The sequence below is a fragment of the Tupaia chinensis genome, unplaced genomic scaffold (assembly GCF_000334495.1).
Source record: "Tupaia chinensis unplaced genomic scaffold, TupChi_1.0 Scaffold000561_1, whole genome shotgun sequence".
Lineage (NCBI taxonomy): Eukaryota > Metazoa > Chordata > Mammalia > Scandentia > Tupaiidae > Tupaia > Tupaia belangeri.
The window spans coordinates 4,561,001-4,578,205 of record NW_006160074.1 but is presented as its reverse complement, the minus strand read 5'-3'; positions in this window follow the sequence as shown (position 1 = coordinate 4,578,205).

Here is a 17,205-nt window from a genome sequence, read left to right as displayed (position 1 = left end):
GGGGGGGGGCGGTTATTTCTTGCTTTTTGTCTTTCTCTGTCTTTCTGGTGAGCGCACACACCCTATAGCAAAAATCTCTAAAAACGAAATAAATAAATAAAGAATTACGTATTCATGGGGGCAGCAATTGGCATGGTGGTTAAGTGTGTTGGACTCCCACATGGCCAACAGTGGTTTGAGTCCCCAACCTGGTGGCTTTCTTTCTCTCTCTCTCTCTCTCCCTCTCTGATCAAATTAAATTAAATAAATACATAAATAGAAAGTTAAATAATTATTTAAGATAAACAGAATTATGTATTTGGGACCAGCAGGTGGCGTGGTGATTAAAGCACTGGACACTCCCACATGGCCAACCACGGTTCGAGTCCCAGACCTGGTGGGTTGCTTCCTTGCTTTCCCTCTTTCTGTCTCTCTCTGGTCAAAATAAATAAATACATACATATATACATACTTACAATTAAATAAATAAATACGATTAAATAAATAAATAAAATTATTTTTTTAAAAAGTAATTAAGTATTTCATTTTATTATTATTATTTTCTAATTTGGTCAGCGAGAGAAAGTAAGAAAACAAGCTGTCAGGTTCAAGACTTGAACCATGGTGGGTCATGTGGGAGTCCAGCACCTTAACCACCATGACAACTGCTGGTCCCTACATTCTTTTTTTTTTTTTGGAGAGGTTTTTGCTATAGGGCGCGTGCACTCGCCAGACAGAGAGAGACAGAGAGACAGAAAACGAGAAATCACCCCCCAGGGGAGATGGTCACGCCACAATCCCTTCTCCTCCATTTTCCTCTCGGGATCTTGGGCACGCATGCACACGCGCCCGGCGTGAGTTTTAAGCCACCGGGTCCAGGACGCGAACCACAGTCGACTACGTGGGAGTCCAGCGACATAGCCATTATGCTAACTGCTGGTTCCCTACATTCTTTGTTTTACAATTTTTTTTTTAATTCAGAGGGTACCTTACGCCTACTGAACACCTCCATTTGGACCAGCCAGCATTCAAGCGCTTGATAGCCACGCAGGGCAAGTGGCCACTGCATGGCCCAGCATAGCTCAGCAGCTCTCAAGGAGTCGGGGATATGGTCAGCAGCAGGAGCTCTGGGCCCCTGGCCAGAGGAGTGACCCTGAAAGCTCACACCAACAGCAGCTCCAGGAGCAACCAGGCCTCATTCTCTCTCCTCCCTCTGCCCATCTCTAGGCAATCTTGGACTCTTGGGCCTCCTGTGGATACTGGGAGTTCTCGGTCCTTTCAGATCTCCTCCACTTTGGGCTCCCTTCTCTGTGATTTCTGTGACCCACTGGGAAATGAGAATCTCTGAGGGAGGAGTGTCTGAATTCAGCCTCCCCCAGCCAAGGGCAGGAGTTCAGGATGCCAACATCCTCTCTGGGCAGCTCTGGGAACGGAATGCGCTCAACGGGTTCCTCCCCGCCAACCCAGGGAACCGAAATGGGGAGTAGGAATGAGCCTTTGAGCTGGAATTTTTGTTCACTTTTCCTTCCAGAAAGAAAAAAAAAAGTTTCTGGAACAGTTCTGGCTTCCATTTCTTACAAGTCAGGACAGTTGATGGTTCCCAGGGTGAAGTATCTTGGACTTCAGTCCTCCTTCTCAGAAAGCTCTTTTCCCCCAGCATTGCCGTGTGGTCCTGGTTTGCACCTGCAGCGTGGGCCAGTTGTAGTGCAGGCTGCCCTGTCTCTAGGACTCTCGCTTGCTTACTTATTTTTAATCACCCTCCCCTCAACCCCACATGCTCATTTCTGCCTTTTCCTCCACCCCATCAGACTCTGCTGTGGTTTTTGATGATTTCCCCTTGTTTAATCATTCTAGTGAAATAAGACCCAAAATAGAAAACAAGAGTGCTGACTTGGATGGGAAATAGACCCGCGAGGACAACTTCAAGCAACAATAATGTGCTAGTCGTCCTCCCCTAAGATCGCCCACTCACACATTTGTTCACAGAGAATGTACAAACCAGCGGCAGCCCTTACGCCAGGACTCACATGCACGTTGCAGGCCTGCTATAGACAAGGCTCTGGGGCAGGCTCGGGGCAAAAACGGGTATGTGTCAAGGCTTCTGCCCCAAAAGACCTTGTTGGGAAAAAAGATGGCACCTGCCCTAAGTATTTAGGCCAAGGGAGCTTTCCATGGACCAGAGGCATTTGAGCTGATACTTGAAGAGTGAGAAAAAATGTTTAAGGCAGAAATAGTAAGGCCCTGGGACCAGCAGTTAGGGTAATGGCTATGTCGCTGGACTCCCACATGGCTGACTGCAGTTCGTGTCCCAGACCCGGTGGCTTAAAACTCATGCCAGGGGCGTGTGTGTGCATGCCCAAGATCCCAAGAGGAGAATGGAGGAGAAGGGATTGCGGCGTGACCATCCCCCCTGGGGGGTGATTTCTCGCTTTCTGTCTCTCTGTCTCTCTCTGGCTGTCTGGTGAGCGCACGCGCCCTATAGCCAAAACCTCTCCAAAAAAGAAAAGAAAAGAAAAGAAATAGTAAGGCCCTGTGTGCCCTGCACTCAGATAAGGAAGCAGAAAACTGCATGAAAACGCAGAGTGGAAGGGATGTGCCCATGTGGTACAGCAGCCGGCTTCTACCTGATTGGTCAGGGCTGAGGCTAGACTAATCAGTCAAAGGGATTTTTTTGTTTTGTTTGGATAAATTTTTGCTATAGGACGTGTGTGCTTGCCAGAGAGACAGAAAGAGAAAGTGAGAAATCACTCCCCCAGGGAGATGGCCACCATCTCCTCTCCTCCATTCTCCTCTACGGAGTACGATACGCCATGCACCCAGCCTGAGCTTCTAGCCACTGGGTCCGGGATCCAAACTGCATTCAGCCATGTGGGAGTCCAGCACTCCAACCACTATGCCACCTGCTGGGCCTGTTTTTTTTTTTTTTTTAATTGCCAGAGGGCATGTGTGCTCACCAGAGACAAAGGGTGGGAGGAAGCCTGTTCACACCACAATCTCTTTTTTCTTTCTTTCTTTCTTTCTTTCTTTCTTTCTTTCTTTCTTTCTTTCTATTTTTTTTTTTCTGGAGAGGTTTTTTGCTACAGGGCGCATGCGCTCACCAGAAAGATAGAGAGAGACAGAGAGATAGAAAGCGAGAAATCATCCCCCAGAGGGGATGGCCACGCCGCAATCCCTTCTCCTCCATTCTCCTCTTGGGATCTTGGGCATGCACTCACATGCCCGGTGTGAGTTTAAGCCACCAGGTCTGGGACTTGAACTGCAGTCGACTACATGGGAGTCCAGCGACATAGCCATTACGCTAACTGCTGGTCCCTTCTCTCCATTTCTTTATCCTATCAGGATTTGGGGCATACACACACACACACGCACACACACACACACACACACACACACATATACATGTCCAGAATGTTTTTCAAGCCTCCAGCCCTGATTTAAATTTCAGTCATCCATGTGGGATGCAACTTCCTTAACTTAACCACAGGGATGGCCCTGTTTCATTTTCTTACGTTTATTTGTTTATTTCTTCCATGAGAGAAGGAAGAGAGAAAGAGGGGCACCTCATCAGAAAATTTTCATACTGTATTCCTACCCCTGGTCTCAGCCAGCCAGGACCATGGGCACTTGGGCAGGCAACCCAGCATGTACCAGGAGACCTTGGGATGTGAACTGGACCCTCCCACATGACCTTAGCATTGCAGAACGTCTCATTGCTGCTGTGTCACCATAGCTGGCCACATTCAAAGTTTTCAATATTATCTTTGAGGGGGCCGGCAGATGGCGTGGTGGTTAAGGGTGCTGGACTCCCCCATGACCGACCATGGTTCAAGTCCCAGATCTGGTGGTTTGCTTTCTCACTTTCTCTCTCTCTCTCTCTCTCTCACTCTGTCCCTCTCTCGTCAAATTAAAATATGTAAGTAAATAAAGTTAAATCAAACTAATTCTTTAAAAAAATATTATCTTTGAATGGAGGGAAAAATGACCAACTTCCAAGGCCAGGTTTTGTCTGTGTTTCCCACACTGAGGCTGTCTGGTTCTGGGAGCGTCTCATTCAGACTGCTGAGTGAAGTGAGCCTGAAGAACGGATGGAGGATCTGGATTCTGCAACTGAGCTACCAGTGCCATTGGTACCTGCACGGACTCAATTTCTTTCTTTCTTTTGTTAAAGTTTATTATATTTGTGGCAGAGAACTCACACATACACACTAGAGAGAGACAGAGAGAAAGAACAAGCACCCTTGAGAGGGTCTCATCACATCATGCTCCCCTTCCCCAGCCCTCCACTTCTTCAGGGCCTTGAGCACCAGAGCTTGTGCCAGGCATGTTTTCAGGTCAACCCCAGAGATCTGAGCTGTGGCAGGCAGCGGCTTCCAGTGGCTTCCAGCACTGCAGTTCAGTTTGACAGTGACTGTGCCACCATGCTGGGCCTACCAGACCTAACTTCTGAAGCTTGTGGCCACCTGGAAAAGAGGAGCACTCTGCCAGGTGACTTGAGTTATCCAGGTTACTGGCCTCTCTGGACCTGACCCAACGCTGTTCCCCCTTGGTCTGTCCTGTTCAGTATGAGGGGCAAGCCCTCTTTGGCGTGAATGGGAGATATTTTCTCTTTTGCAAAAAACAGAATTCCAAAGAGAAAGAGAGAAAAAAGAAAATGTGTCGAATCATCTTCCCTAACAAAGTAATTGCTGCGTTTAGGTGACCAATTGATGGAAAAGTCTAAAAGGATTCTATGAATCTCATAAATGCTACCAGCTGGGTATCTCCTGTTATTGTTGTTTTGCTTTTGACCTCTTCTGGAACCATCCTCCTACCCCCAGCATAGCTCAGTTATCCAAGAAAGCCCATCCTGCTTCCCACCTAAGAGGGTGCCCCTTGCAACCTCCATCCTTCACCTAGATTTGACTTTTCTCCCACAGCATTCAGCACTACCTGAAATTCTCTTGCCCTTTCATTTGAGTTCTTGATTGTCGTCCTCCTCCCCTCACTCCCAACCAGAGCGCATCCCCATGAGTCGAATCTATCATGTCACTTCTGTGTCTATGTTTTGCAGCAATGTTAGCCTGAAGTGAACACTGAAGGAACTGTCAAAACCCACAGAGGGCTGAATGGTGGCATCTGTCAAATGTACAAAGATACACCATTTGACTCGGAATGTTTTTGAATGAGAATGTGAAGATGGTTCCATAAAGGAACCAAGACAAGCTCTGAACACCTCAGTCATCCAAGTTAGCCATTACACCACTGTGTTTAACAACTAAAGAGGCCAGCCACGGTGGCACAGCAGCAGTGCAACACTGCAATGGGGAGGCCATGAGGGTGGGTCCCAGGCTCAGGTCCAGAGGTATCTATCCGTGATGCTTGCTGGCTGAGGCTGGGGGCTGGGTTTTGCATAAACAAGCAAATATATATACGTACCCCCCCCACTCCTTTCTCTCTTTCTTCTCTGACAGAAGAGATAAATAAATAGACTTTTGAAAAAAAATAGAAAGACTGGCAAAACTTGGGGCCAGCAGTTAGCGTAATGGCTATGTTGTTGGACTCCCATGTAGTCGACCACAGTTCAAGTCCTAGACCAGGTGGCTTAAACTCATACCAAGCACGTGTGCATGCATGCCCAAGATCCCGAGAGGAGAACGGAGGAGAAGGGATTACGGCGTGGCCACCCCCCCCTGGGGGGGGGCGGGGGGATTTCTCACTTTCTGTCTCTCTGTCTCTCTCTGTCTTTCTGGTGAGCGCACATGCCCTATAGCAAAAACCTCTAAAAAGAAAGAAGAAAGAAAGAAAGAAAGAAAGAAAGAGTGGCAATACCTAAACGTTCACTTGGTTAAATAAATTATAATACTGTTATGCAATGAAGACACCATGCACATAATAAAAGAACAAGGAAGCTCTTTGTGCTCTAACATAGAAAGATTTTTGTGATATATTATGAATTGAAAAAAGCAGAGTATGAAATAGTGTTAAGGTAGGCTATTGGTGAGAAAAGGGGGGAGATGTATACATATTTACTTATTTATGTAAACAAGATTTCTGCCAGGATTCAAAAACAAAAACAAACCTATTATCGTGACTGCCTGCAGGAAGGGGGACTGCAGCACTTTTACAAGTAGAGCAGATTTTTCAACATAAACCTTTTTTTAAAATTTTGAGTTTTAAACCAGAAGAATGCATTACCTTTTCAAAATTAAATTCAGAGCAGCTATGGTGGCACACTGGTAACAAACACAATGCTCTGCGATGCTGAGATCACATGGGAAAGTCCCAGGTTCATATCCCGAGGTCTCCCTGTACATGCCAGACAGGCATATGCCCGTCATCCGGGCCAGTCGGTACTAGGAGTGGACTGTGGCGTGAGGACCTTGTTGAAGGTGCCTCTCTCACTCTCTCCGTATCTCTCTCATGGAAGAAAGAAAGAAGATTTAAAAATAAAACTCATTCAGGGGATAGCAGGTGGCCTGGAGGCTGGAGCACTGGACCCCACAGGGCTGACTCCATGGTTCGAGTCCCAGACTCGGCAGCTTGAATGTCACATGAGATACATGTGCGTGTGTACCCAAAATCCCCAGAGGAGAATGGAAGAGAAGGGATTGCAGTGTGGCCATTCCACCTGATGTGTGATTTTCCACTTTCCCTCTGTGTGTGTGTGTCTCCATCTCTCTCATGTGCCCTATAGCAAAAGCAAAAAAATAATAATAAAATTAAAATTAATTCAATTAAAAATGCAATTATATTCATAATTTATTTATAATTACATGCTGATTGAATTAGTTGGTGAATATAGTTCAGAGTGTCCCTTGGTGGCTTTCAGGAAGTGTAAGTCAATGTCCCCTCCCATCCTCATTCATGGTCACCTTCCTGGGCCTGCCCTTGCTCTTCCTCTCTCTGCCTCTCCCTCCCCTAAAACAAGGCCCTGTTCCCGAACAGTGGCCTGTGGCAGTCTCTAGCTTGCTGACTGGAGGTGAGTGAAGGACAGGTAAATAGCAGCGTGTGGTGGCAACAGAAATTCCCTCCATGCCAATGTGTCCTGTAAACAGAATGAAAGAATGTCGTCATGTTTACCTTCTAGGGAGTTTTACAAAAACAACTTTCCTGCTTCCTTAGGCTACTAGATAAAAGAAAATAAACTTGGCTCAGCTCTGAGTCAACTGACTTAGCTAAAAACCATCCAGTCCGGGGACATTTTGGGTAAAGAAATGACGGCAGTCTCTTGTATGCCTGGTATATCCTGGCTGCTGAGAATTCTGTTTAGAACCAGAACCTTTTTTTTTTTTTTAAGACAGAGTCTCACTATGTCATGAGCCCACTGTGTCAGCCATCTGAGGGACCACAAGTATGCACTGCCACACTTGGCTTTAAAGGTGGGCTGTAAACCATTCTTTTTTAAAAGAATTATTTATTTAATTTTATTTGTCATCATTATTATCTTTTAATTTGCTACATATGCTCACCAGAGAGAGAGAAAGAGAGAAACCAAGCCACCAGGTCCGGGACTTGAACCATGGTTGACCATGTGAGCATCCAGCATCCCAACCACCACACCATCTGCTGGTCCCTGAAAACCATTCTTGAGTTGATGGGAAAAAGGTCTCTGGGAAGTCACAGTGTCCACAAACAGAGCAACACCAGCCCAGAGAATCCAAACTCACCTCCTGGCCTGCCTCCAAAGGCAGCAACAGGCCCAGCCCCATGGCATGTGACTTGGGCTCAGAAGGAACCCTGTCTTGGTGGAATGCTCTGCTGTCACCATCTTGAAATCTTGAATGATTGTTTTTAACAAAGAGTCCCCATTTTTATTTTGGACTGGGCCCCACGTATTACGTAGTCAGTCCTGCAGGAAATGTCACAAAAATTCTTTGTCACCTCAAGTATTGTGGTTTATTATTCTGAAAAATAGAGTGCCTATTCTTTACCAGTGAGCCTGAATTTATCAGATCCTTCCCTGAATGCTGCTTTAAAAGAGCTTGAGGGTCCAGGCATTGGCACCCATTGATGTGTGCAAGAAAGCCAAAGTCAAGGGAGCCAGGGTAGGCACTCAACTGACCTAGGCTGCGACAAGGCACATATGCCACTGCAGGGAGACTGGGGAGAGAGGGCACTGGGGACACTCTGAGGGCTTGAGAAGGGAGCTAAGTCAGTCACCGTATCTTGTGCCAGCATCTCTATTCCTGGTTCTCATGGGGTGCCTAGAATTACTGATTTACCAGGTAGCACCTTCGAGGAAAATATTTCATAGAAGACATGGGGACAGGGTCTTTAATTTTTGCACTTTTGGTTCTTTATTACAAGAAATATTTACTGGGATGGCTCCATGGCACAGCGAGGCGGTTCTGCTTGAGAGAAGTGGAACCCCACACGGTGACTGTGGTTTGGATCCCCAGCTAGAAATATGCCAGACACACGTGAGTGCCCAAGATCTGGAAGACTGGAGAACTGGAGGAAGGGGACTGTGGTGTGGCCAGACCCAAGGAAGGGTCTCTCTCTCTCTCTCTCTCTCTCTTTTTCACATGCATGTGCACTCACTCTATCATGAAAAAGAAGAAAATTTAAATATGTATCAAGCACATAGATGTTGGAGATCCAATAAGAAAGCCCTTCCCCACCTTGATAAAGCTTACAATACAGGGGAGCTAGGCAATAAGTAACTGAGTAAACACAATGATAAATGTGGGTGGAGATGGAAGAAACACAAAGCATGCCAAGAAAGAGAATGACTGGACAGAGTTGGGGAGGGACAGCAGGATTACTTGAATGGGGTCATCGGGAAAGACCTTTCTGAAAACATGACCCTTTGCAGCTGAGACTTGAAGGATAAACAGAAGTACCTATGCGAAGAAAGGAGGGGGCCAGTTAGTGGTGTGGAAGTTAAGGCACTGGATCTCACATGGCCGACTAAGTGGTTCAAGTGCCAGACCCGGTAGCTTGAGAAAGGCTCTGGGTGCCTGTGCGTGTGTGCCCAAAATCCTGAGAGGAGAATGGAGGAGAAAGGATTGCAGTATGGCCATTTCCCCCAGGACATGCATTCTCACTTTCTCTCTCTTTCTGGCTCTCTCCAGTGGGTGCATGTGCCATACAGCAAACTGAAAGAATAAAAATTTAAAAAGGAGAAAGGCAGACCTGGTAGGGAGGTAGATGAACAAAGCAAACTGGGAGGTGGAGATGTGTAGGAACTTGGTCTGTCCAAGAACTGGATGAAGGCCAGTGGCTGGAATGTCAGGAGCAATGGAGAGCTTGCAGTGGGAGGAGGCTGGAGGGTGAGCAGGGCCAGATTCTGCAGGACTCAGTAAGCCACACAGGGGATCTTGGATTTCATTCCAAGCACATCCGGCAGTTTTTGGAAACTTGTAAGAGGGATAGTAATGTCCTCAGACTTACGTTTTGGAATGTTTATTCTGGCTGATACATGTACGCTGGAATGGAGTAGAACAGGATTCCAAATGGGAAAACTGGTTAGGTTACTAGTTAGGTAAGAGATGACAGTGATTCAGACAGGTTGGTGGGGCAGGGGGAATAAAATGAGTAAAATAGAAATATACTTTATAAGGGGAATGGACAGGATTTGATGATAAATGGGGGGGGGGGTAAAAAAGAGAGATGGCAAGGGTCATGACCCATTGGTTTCCAACATGGGAGACTGGATGGTTGCAGGTGGCATTTATAGAATTGGGAGAAAACAGAGTTTAAAGATAGAAACTAAGATAGAGAGACCCATTGCAAACACGTTGTCTGGGATGCTGGGAGATAGCAGAGAGGATCTGCCTATCCCACTCCCCGCTACGGAAGTCTGAAGGAGGATTCGGAAGGACAGAACCTGGCTTCCTGCTCCACACTGCCAGCTGCTGGAATCTGGGACCCCAGGCCTAGACTCCAGGACGGATTCTTCCTCCAACTTTTGGACTCATCAGAGATTTCTGCTTCTTACCCCTACCTTACCCTCCAGTAGTCACTTTACCATAGAGGAATAACAAGATTTAGAACAAATACTCTACAAGGAAAGCCAGTGCACCACCAGGGCCCGTGCTCATTGAATGTGGGCACTAACCTTTTCTCGGAAGCACTGAGTCACTAACCACTGGCCAGAGGTAGGGGCCCTGGGTGGGTGGAGGTGGGTTGGCCCCCCCAGCTGCACAGCAGAGTTGGAGCTTACAAAGCACCTTCACATCCACTGTCTCACTTGTTTCTCTCAGGAACCTTTGAGACCAGGTAGAGGTTATCATTAACTCTACTTGATATAAGAATGTTCAGAGAGGTTGAGGGTTTGCCTAGGTTGCACAGGTAATGGGGGAAATTAGGAATTAAAATGGGGAATCTGAACAAATCATGTGATGCCAAGATGGAGGCAGTGCCTAGCAGGCACATCATTCCATGTCAGGGACCACCCTTGTGCAGAGAAAGCTGCCTTTACATCTTTTTTCCCTTATTTGTTTATTTATTTATTGTAATTGCCAGAGGACACATGCACTTTCCAGAGAAAGCGAGAAATGGGGCTAGAGATGGCATGGTGATTAAGGTGGCTGGATTCAGCGTGGCTGAATGCATGTTTTGAGTTCCAGACACAGTGACTTGAAAAACACACAAGGTGGTGTACATGTGCGTCCCAAAAATTCTGAAAGAACAGAGGAGGGATGGTTGTGTGGCCACCTCCCTGAGGTGTCCCTGTGGCAGCACATGTGCCCCATAGCAGAGAGAGCACACCCTTTCATGGGGCATGGTCATGCCAAATCTGTTCTTCTGTATTTCTCTACCTATTGTGATATGGGGCACACACATCTGGTGTGTTTTTCAGGCTGCCAGGACTGGGATTCTAATCACAGTAGGACATGTGGGAGCTAGCTCCCTCAACCATTAGGCAATAGCCCAGACCAAAGCTGCCTTCACTTCTGAGATACATGTGAGAGTCACTGGGATGTCCCCCAATACCTGTGACACTGCCCAGAGTCACAGTCTATGAAGTTTGCAAGATCCCTGCAGAGATTCTATCCAGTCCCGTCTTATAACAGTGGAAAAACGAGACTCTGGAGGGAAGGAAGTTCATGACAGTGTCAGGACTAAAACCCAATCTCCAGGCCAGATCTCTTTCCACTTCACTCAGGGCCTCCTGGGTTTGGCCCACTTCCATATATACAGAGAAACATCAGTTTTGTGCTTGGAGAGCCTTTGGAACAGAGAAGGAACCAGAACTGAAAGGTAAAAGGTTGCTTAGCAACTAGAAAGATAGGCGTGTGTAATTTCACCACCTAGCACCCATTTACTCTTCCTTCTGGCCAGCAATCTTTTATACTCAGGCTCCCTCTGGGGGAACCAACCACTTTTCAAGCTTAGTGAAATTCATTTCCTGAAGTTCATTTCACTTCCTGTTGCAGGAGTGGGCACATGACTAAGGCCTACCAATCAGAGCATCACATTCCTCTGGCCTGGAGCTGACTCAGAAATAAACCTGTGACCAAAGCTCTGCTGATTGCACTCTTTAACCTCATCTTCCAAGGAGTGAGGTTGCAAGGAAGAAATGGCTGGGGTTCAGCTATTTGTGCAGCATCTGCCTGTGCATTTTACCCTAAGTCTTTAGCCTTCATGATAATTCATTCTAACTAGAGACTTCTCTAAAGCCCTTTCAAAACAGTGATTAAGAAATCAAGCAATAATATTGTTTCATTTACTTCCTAATGACAATCTCTTTCACGGAGATGGAGCACCTTTACTACTAAACAGTTGTTTGGATAGCAAAACCTAATGCAAGAAAATCTAGCTGTTACAAATTCTTTTAGTTAAGAGATTTGACATTTTTTTATAATTTGCTGAAGGGCATGTGCACTTGCTGGAGAGAGACAGAGAGAAAGAGAGAATGTGAGAAAGCACGCCTCAGGGGGGATGACCACACCGCTTCCCCTTCTCTCATTTCTCCTCTTGGGATTTTGAATATGCACGCACGTGCATCCAGTCTGTTTTTCAAGTCACCAGGTTTGGGACTCGAACCACTAATCCAGCTATGTAGGATCCAACCATCATAACCACCACACCAGCTGACTAGCCAGACTTCTTTAAATAAGTGAATTGTTGGGACCAGCAGGTTTCATAGTGATTAAGGTGCTGGACTCCCACATGGTTGACTGCAGTTCAAGTCTTGGATCTGGTAGCTTGAGACTCACGCCGGGCATGGGTGCATGCGTGCTCAAAATCTCGAGAGGAAAATGGAGGAGAAGGGATTGCAGCGTGGCCATATTCTCTGGCAGGTGTATTCTTGCTTTCTGTCTCTCTCTCTCTGGCAAGCACATGCACCCTACAGCAAAAATCTCTGAAAAAAAGTTTAAAAATATAAGAATCAGTACACATGGTCCCCAGATCAGCATCACTTGAGAACATGTTAGAAATGCAAGTTTTCAGGTTCCACCCCAGGCCTACTGTATCAGAAACTCGGGGAAGGCCAGTGATCTAGGTCTCCCTAGGGGAACCAGCAGATGGTGAAATGGTTACACCACTGGACTCCCATATAGTCGATGGTGGTTCAAATCCTGGACCCAGTGCTTTAAACTCACACCAGGCAAATGTGTGTGCAAGCCCAAAATTCCGAGAGGAGAATGGAGAAGGAATTATGGCGTAACTATCCCCCAGCAGGTGATTTCTTGTTTTCTGTCTCTCTCTTTCTCTCCAAGAAGCACATGTGCCCTATATCAAAAATCTCTCTCTAAAAGAAAGCTCCCATGGCCAGCAGGTGGCATAGTGGTTGTGACAGTACACTCCCACATGGCCAACCATGGTTCAAGTCTTGGACCTGATGGTTTGCTTTCTCATTTTCCCTTTCTTTCTCTCTCTCTGTCTCTTTCTGATCAAATTAAAACAAAAATAAATAACAATAACAAATAAAAAGTCAAATCATTTTTTAAAAGAAGCTTCCTAGGGGCCAGGTAGTGGTGTAGCGTTAAAATGCAAGTTCTGAGAAGCAGACATGAGAGAGAAGAGTGCCTGTTCAAATCTGGAGGCCTCTGCGAGTACAGTGAGCATGCTTGTGCCCATGATCTGGCTGGCAGAAGCTGAGGGTAGATTGCAGAATCAAGATCTTGTGTGTGTGTCGGGAGGTACTATATCTGTCTCTTTGTCTCTCTCACTCATGGAGTAAAGAAATAAACTTCTAATAAAAAAAAAAAAACACTGGTGGTTAAGGCAGCTGGATCCCACTTAGCAAACTTGGCAGTTAGAGTCCTGGTCCTGGTGGCTTGGAAATTGCACTGGGCATGTGTGTGTGTGCTTGCCCAAAATCCCGAGCAGAGACTAGAGGAGAAGGGATTGCAGCATAGCCATCTCCCCTGCAGGGTAATTTCTCTCTCTCTCCTCTCTTCTCTCTCGTGAGAAAAAAAAAAAAAATAGAAGCTCACCAGATGATTCCGATAATACTAGAGCTTGGAAACTACTGCTTTAAATGGACACATATTTGAGTAGTAAGCATAGAAAAATACACCATGACTTTCCCAACAACCTAATGTTTAGTCCTAGAAGGATTTTTTTTTTCTTTTTGGAGTTTTTTTTTTTTTTTTTGCTATAGGGCACGTGCGCTCGCCAGGCAGACAGAGAGAGACAGAGAGACAGAAAACGAGAAATCACCCCCTACGGGGGGATGGCCACACTGCAATCCCTTCTCCTCCAGTCTCCTCTCGGGATCTTGGGCACACACCACACGCGCCCAGCGTGAGTTTTAAGCCACTGGATCCAGGACATGAACCGTGGTCGACTACATGGGAGTCCAGCGACATAGCCATTATGCTAACTGCTGATCCCAGTCCTAGAAGGATTTTCTTAAAACCATAGAATATGAAAGGAAGATGCTTAATTGGTGTGTCTCTGTCTCATTTCAGAACAAATTTTACAAGATTTTTTATGTTAATCTAAAGACTTGATGATAGGCCTTTGTATCAAACGGACCTACATTTTCACCCTCATACCACTACTTGTTGTTTGTGTGAGTTTGGACAAGTCATATCTGGAAAACTTGGAATAGTAACTCCTTCATAGGTTAAGAGTCCTGAGGCCAACCCCAACCCCTCTACAACCCTGGTTTTGGTCAGCTATTCATAATGTGAACAAGTAGGGAAAATGTGAATTGAGTGATACAAATCCATCAACAACACAACCCTAATGTCCTGCTAAGGGGAGAAGGGGAACAAGATCTTGAAAAGCTCACATGTCTCCAGACTCTTAAACTCATAAAGTGCAGATTAGAAAGAGTTAAGCAGAGCACTGTGTCCACTCATCTTCCTCATATCTCAGAAGAGGAAATCAAGCCCCAAACTGAAGAAGTGAATCTTGAGGTCACACAGAGAGTAGGTGACCCCAGGTCACTGCTCAGCCAACAATAACCCCTGACTCTGCTTTTATGTCATCAAAGGGTAATTTTTACCACTAAGTTTGTAGATAAGATGGCCCCTGTTGCCCTGAAGAGAGAACGAACCCCAGTCCCTCTGAAGTAAGAGCAGAGGAAGCTCTGAACCATGCTGCATTTTAAGCAGGCTGTCTCAGACAAAGGGCCCACCCTGCCTTGTCTTGTTATATCTTGATCTTAATCAGCTATGTTCCATTTTCTACCATGCTTTATCTAGTAGTTTGGGAAAGTCATGACATATTCTATGTAAAAATGTGTCATGACTTTTTCTGACAACCCAATACTAAGGCATCCTTGGCTGCCCAACAGGAAAGCCAGGATGAAGCCCCAGAGTTAGTTTGAAGGCCAGATTGGGACTGGTATGACAGAAGAAAATACAATGGGTGTGCTGAGCCTTGCAACCTGAAGTACTTTTAGAAATTCGTATCTCAGCACAAAGAGGCAGTGTGGGGGTGGTAGGAGAAGCAGAAAGTAAACCTGGGTTCAAATTTCAGGTTCTTTCTTTTTTTTAAAGAGTTTTTTTTCTCATAGAGCATGTGCACTTGCTGTAAAGACAGAGAGACAAAAACAGAGAAATCACCCCCCAAGGGGGATGGCCATGCCTCAATCCCTTCTCCTCCATTCTCCTCTCAGGATTTCGGGCACACATACACACATGCCAGGCATGAGTTTTAAACCACGGGGTCCAGTACTAGAACTGCAGTTGACTACATAGGACTCCAGCAACATAACCATTACACCATCTGCTGGTCCCAAACTCCAGGTTCTTTCTGACTGTGTGACTTTGAGAAAGATATTTAGCCTTCTGAACCTCACTTTCCTCATCTACAAAATAAGCATGGCACCCTTGCCTCACAGGGGTTGTTGGATTGTGTAGGTAGCATTGTTAGATCTGGGCCTAGAAGACGGAACTCGGCGTGTTTGTTTCCTGGTGCTCGCAGTGTGCAGCTGTACAGATGAAGCATGAGAGATTCAGCCCTGAACTGGAGAGGGCTCATGGGGTGACAGGCAGAGTCCATGCATTGAGTCTGAGGATGGCTTTCATGCTCATGAACTGAACTAATCTCTCCTCTTCTCTACGATTCCATTTCCTTGTCTCTAAATGGAAAGCTTAATATCTTGCCTGTACCCTGAGATTATGGGTATAACAGACTCTTGTAAACTGTAAAATATATGACACTTTATCTCCTTATTAGTATATACTAGTATATAATCAAAGCCTCTTGAGATGTTGAGCAACACATTAAGCCCCACTGGGCATGTCATCTGGGGTCTCTGCAGGAAACAGATGGCACATTCAAACTGGGTAATTCGATTATAATGTAATAATGGGGCTAATTATGAAGGTGTGTGCACAAAATCAGTATCCCAGGACTAGTAAGTGCAGGGACACCCTGCTATCCCTGGGCCTTGAAAGAGCAATGGAGAAACTAGACATGGCCCATGCAAGGTGTCCTAGCAGGAAGAGAGCTGAGGAAATAATACCCTTGACTCACTGTCCTCTTGTTCTCTAATCTCCTAGGGGTGCTTCTCTTTGGCCTAACCAACCTGGAAGTTAGAGGTAAGGAAATCCATTGGTATAGTCTACACAGGTAAGCCTCACAGCACAGGGTAGAAAATGAGAGTAGGTCTGGAGGGCAGCCAGCAGCAGCTATCCCAGTACCATGGGCTTCTGTAGTTTCTTTCTTTTTCTAAAAAAAAAAATTTAATATATTTTTTAATTTCAAGAAAAACAGTTTTAGCTTTAATAAATCTAAGAAATGCTAAGGAAATTTGCTTAAAACTTAAAGCCAGGAAAATGGTTAGGATTCTGTTCAAATAGTAGGTACATGAACCTGTTGGCAGCTCAAGACAGGACAAAAATCCTTAAAACCGGAAAACAAAGCCTAGAAGAAAACCAGCAATGTTTTAGTCAAAAGTCATAAAATTCTGTTTTACCAGTTCAATCTTAAGTACTTAATCTATTTTCTGTTGTAGTTCAATTTTCCCAATTAAATTCTGAGATATAATATTCAACTCCAGACTTGTCCCTATCATTAAGTTGATCATTTTCTTGGTTCTTGCTGGGTACAGTATTACTGGTTAAAATTGCTTTTCCTTTAACACTTAGAATATATTTTCCCGTTCTTTCCTCGCTTGCATTATTTCCGATGAGAGGTCTGCTGTTAGCCTGATGGAATATCTTTTGTAGGTAACTTGATGTTTCTCTCTTGCCAGTCTTAGTATCTTGTCTTTTTCTGTGGTTTTGGTCAATTTGGATATATAGTGTCTTGGAGAAGATCTTCTTGGGTTGATTCTATTGGGGGTCCTTTGTATTTCTTGGGACTAGGTCTTTGAATGCCTCTCTAGGTTTGGGAAATTTTCTTTCAGGATTTCAGGGAACAGATTATCAATGCCCTTATGAGTCTTCGCCTTCTCTTCGCTCCTTTCTCCTTCCTCTCCTGCAATTCATTGTCTCTTTTCTCTTCCATCTCTGTTAGCTTTGTCACTAAGAATATTCTAAATTCTTTATCTGACATTTTCACAAGTTTCATTGTACTGTCTGAGGATGAAGAGGAGTTATTCTTTTCCCTTGGAATAGAGGTATTTTCTTGCTCTCCCATATTTCTTGTGATCCTGTGGTGATTTCTAGTCATCTGATAGATGGTGTGTTTCTTCCTAATTATTGAAGTTCAATCTGAGCATTCAGAGGCATGCAGGAGGAGGTGATCTGCAATCTCTCTTCCGTTCTGTTTTCACTCTTTGTACTTCAGATTCAGTGGGAATAGAGGAATATTCTGACTCTAACCATATTCAGATGTTTGGATCCTGTTCACCTGGACCTGTCTAGACATAGAGGCTGAGCAGCCAATGAATAA